At 39.3% G+C, this 4,253-nt stretch overlaps 1 pseudogene; it reads right to left on the reverse strand.

Annotated features, from left to right (window-relative positions):
- Window positions 1-2,789: 2,789 nt before the first annotated feature.
- Window positions 2,790-3,677, reverse strand: LOC127549921 (anamorsin-like; annotated as a pseudogene).
- Window positions 3,678-4,253: the final 576 nt, after the last annotated feature.

Below are 4,253 nucleotides of genomic sequence, written 5' to 3' on the forward strand. Positions count from 1 at the left end.
TGAATGTTATGGAATATTATTGTTCTGTAAGGAATGACCAGCAGGATGAATACAGAGAGAACTGGTGAGACTTACATGAACTGATGCTAAGTGAAATGAGCAGAACGAGGAGATCATTATATACCTCAACAACAATACTGTTTGAGGATGTATTCTGATGGAAGTGGATTTCTTCGTCAAAGAAATCTAACTCAGTTTCAATTGATCAATGATGGACAGAAGCTGCTACACCCAAAAAAAAGAACACTGGGAAATGAATGTAAACTGCTTGCATTTTTGTTTTTCTTCCCAGGTTACTTTTACCTTCTGAATCCAATTCTTCCTGTGCAACAAGAGAACAGTTTGGTTCTGCACACATACATTGTATCTATGATATACTGTAACATATTTAACTTGTATAGGACTGCTTACCATTTGGGGGAGGGGGTGAAGGGAGGGAGGGGAAAAGTCGGAACAGAAGTGAGTGCAAGGGATAATGTTGTAAAAAAAAAAATTCCCAGGCATGAGCTCTGTCAATAAAAAGTTATAATAAAAGATGGGGGGGGGGGAAGGGGGAGAGAGAGAGAGAGAGAATAAATAAATAAATAAATGAACAAACAAACAAAGAAAGAAACAAATAAATAAATGTAAGAAATAGTTTTTTGCATGCAAGTGGGAAAAACAAAAATATTTTTTAAAAAAGGGAAAAAAAACATTCTTCTTTTCAGTGGATTTTTATCCCTTTTATCAATCTGTTGAGCCTTTTTTTCATGATTTCTTTATGTTACTCTCATTTATTTTTCCTATTTTGTTCTCTATCTCTTTTATTTGATTTTTAAAAATCCTTTCTCAGCTCTTCCAGAAATTTTGAGAGCCTGTGACCAATCCACCTTTTTATTTGAGTCTTTACATGTGGCTCTTTTGACTTTATTATCTTCTGAGTGTTTATTAATCTTCCTTGTTACCATATTAACTCATTTTTGATAGGCTTATCCTATTTTTTGACTTTTAATAATATGTTAAGATCGAGTTCTGTTCCCATAGTGAAGAAGGCACTGACTAAATTTCAGGCATTTCATGCTACTATTTTCAGTTATTCTGGGGTGGGGGTGTAATTTTTTTTTCCAAATTGTCTGATCCTCTTAGCATGTGGGGTCTGCAAGCTCCTGAAAATGGTTCAGCTATTAATGTAACGGCCACCATATCCTGCTCCTGATTTGCAAAGAATAGTTTATGTCCAACTGCAGTCAAGGCCCCCATGACACAGACCTTTCCTGCTGATATCCTAAGCAGCCTCAGATTACAAAATTGTATTACCCCAATATTTTGTTAATTCTGCCATTACAGAATTCAATTTAAAGTATTATTTCAAAATTGTTTCAAGGATAACTTGAGAGAACTCAGATGAGTTCTTGCTTTTACTTTGCCATCTTAGCTTGTCTCTCTCTCTCTCTCTCTCTCTCTCTTTTTTTTTTTTTTTTTTTTTTTTTTTTTTTTGCTATTTATCCTTCATTTTCATTTTTTTCTTGAGATAGTGAGGCTGGGTTTAATTAAAAAACATGAATGGTTTAAGTTTTCAGAAATCCATTTGGATTGGAAGCTAGTTATTGTAAGGAGTTCATACAATACTTGACTATCTTTTCCAATAACCATAAAATGAATAAATATGCTTGCTCATAAAACAATTAATTAAATTATCAATAAATTCAGAAGGCAGATCTGTGATCTGGCAATATATCACAGAAGTTTAACTCTAAAGGATAACTACTATGTTCAAGTGTGATATGATCCAAGCTGATGAGAGGTTGGGCTCAGGTCCCAAATACAGCATTACCAAATGCTACCATGGAGAAGGTGACTTCTCCAGTATGCATCTCCTTTTGCCAGCATTAATTAGATGAAAATTCTTGATAGCTTCCTTTCAAATCCCAGTGAAGAATAAGATAGACAATGACTCAGGGGTCCTCAAACTTTTTAAATAGGGGGCCAGTTCACTGTCCCTCAGACTGTTGGAGGGCTGAACTATAGTAAAAACAAAAACTTTGTTTTGTGGTCCTTTAAATAAAGAAACTCCATAGCCCTGGTTGAGGGGGATAATCATCCTCAGCTGCAGCATCTGGCCCGCGGGCCATAGTTTGAGGACCCCTGAATAGACCAATGCAAATTAATCTGGCTGATTATATCTCAGTCCTTTGGTTGACAGCAGCATAGATACCCATATTTCTGCATATCTACCAAACCAACCCCATCTGGTATCCTAACACAGAATGCAGGCAAAAACAGAGAGGCATGAGGCAAAGAGATAGAGATTGAAGGTTTGCTGAAATGAGTGCTGGAATTTGTAATGGGCTGAGGCTTGAGTTGATGCACTGAGGTCCCAAGCACATGAGGCTAAATAGTAATTGGACCATACTCTATTAATATACAAGCTTGGAGAAAGAATGGCCCTCACCCACTCTTTGTGCAAGTCCTGATGTGTTCTATAGGAAATGACGATTTTGGTGGGTGGAGGCAGGGGAGTGGAAAAGGAAGGGGAGGAGAGACTTTTGGGATGGCCATTGCCACGGTTGGCTCAGCTCGCGTCACTCTCTCTTAGCTGGCTTCCTGTCGCAACTGCCTATATTTGCTATCGCAATCTTTCTTGCCTATATTTGCTATTGCAATCTTTATTCACCTCTTCACTTCAATAAATATTGAAGATTTTTCCCTTAACCTGAATTCCTGACTCCGGCTGATTTTAAATACGCGGTCATTACAGGAATTGGTTTTTGAAATGGAATGATCCCCACAAGTCCCAGTGATTTTTCCTTTTAGGCATCTCAAAGATGTTTTTCATTCAAAAGAATTTTCTCCCCGGGTTTAAAAGCTGGCATCCCAAGGTAGGGACAGCTGGCACAGCAGAAGGCATAACCTAAATAACAATTTCCACAAGTTGACTTGAGCTGGAATCTCTTTTGCTGCTTCATTTTTTCCTGCTCCAGCTCTCCTGCTAAGCCACACGTGCAATTTTTACAGTCTTCCTTTTTGCCCCTTCCCCACGTGAAACACTTCCTAGGGAAGCTAGATCTGGCTCCTTCAAATCCTCTGGATCCAAGAGTTCATTGGAATCAATGAGAGCCATACCATCATCTTTCATGTCATTGGCTGAAAGTATCCACAGTTTGATAGCATTAGGGTCCACAGCAGACTTCTTGGGAAAGAAACATTTAAGCAAGGTAGAAGATTCTACTTCAAAGTTTGTTTTTTTGCCTGTGACTTGAACAGAAACGGAGCTGTCACTCTGGTAACCCAAGTGCTCTTGCACTATCTCATCTTCTGCAACATCTTGATTTCCACTAGCCCAGAAAGTTTCAGGGTTGAACATGGCTTAGCTGGGGTCTTCACTTTGCTTTCACCAATGGAGGTTCTTTCCACTGGCTCTTTCAGGATTTAGCCAACTGGCTGAAGGATCCTAGCAATTTCTGCCAAAATTTCAGTACTATGCAATGTTGTATTTCCTGGAACCAGACCCAAATGAACAACATTGAAGGGGGATTCTTTGTGAGCAGATTGTTACAGTTGGGTGATGTTTTTCAGACACATGACTCATCACCAGCTAGTTTCTGTACTTTATCCCCAGACTTTTCAGATGTTCCTGGAGATAACCAATTCCAGATCACTGCCACACACTGACCAGTTGAGATTCCATACTTTCTCATTACTGCAATGTCACCAGTCTGAAACCAGGGGGCTCGCACACTCAGTACCACCAGAGTCATCCCAGCATCCACTCTTTAGCAGACTCTCTCAAGAAGATGAGCGAATAACTTCGTGGGGATTCAGAGTAGATGCTTAGATTTGGGGAGGGAACTGAAGGAAAGGGAAGTGAGGAGAAAAGGAAAAGGATCCTGCTGGTGCATAGGGGCTTATCCCCTGGAGGAGAAATGGAGGCACCTGATTCTTCATTTTCATAGGACCAATTGTATCACTTCTTGGTATCTTAACTTGCATATTAATTTGATGTAAATGAGGCAGAGTTGCACAAAGTTATTAGCCTCACTATTCAGTCATTGAACTCTAGCGTCAAGAAAAAAGAAAAGATGACTGGTGATAGTCCAGGATGTAATGGATGACCTTGACATCTTTGATGTCTGACCAAGCTTTAGCACTCCACAATACCTGTTTCAGCTGCTTTCAGAGTTGTTGGAGCATTTTTTCCCATCAGCTCATTCCTCTGAAGTAAGCCTTCACATGCTAACTCATCAATAGATTTGAGTTCTCCATACATGGAGGTT

The sequence above is a fragment of the Antechinus flavipes genome, chromosome 1, assembly GCF_016432865.1.
Source record: "Antechinus flavipes isolate AdamAnt ecotype Samford, QLD, Australia chromosome 1, AdamAnt_v2, whole genome shotgun sequence".
NCBI lineage: Eukaryota > Metazoa > Chordata > Mammalia > Dasyuromorphia > Dasyuridae > Antechinus > Antechinus flavipes.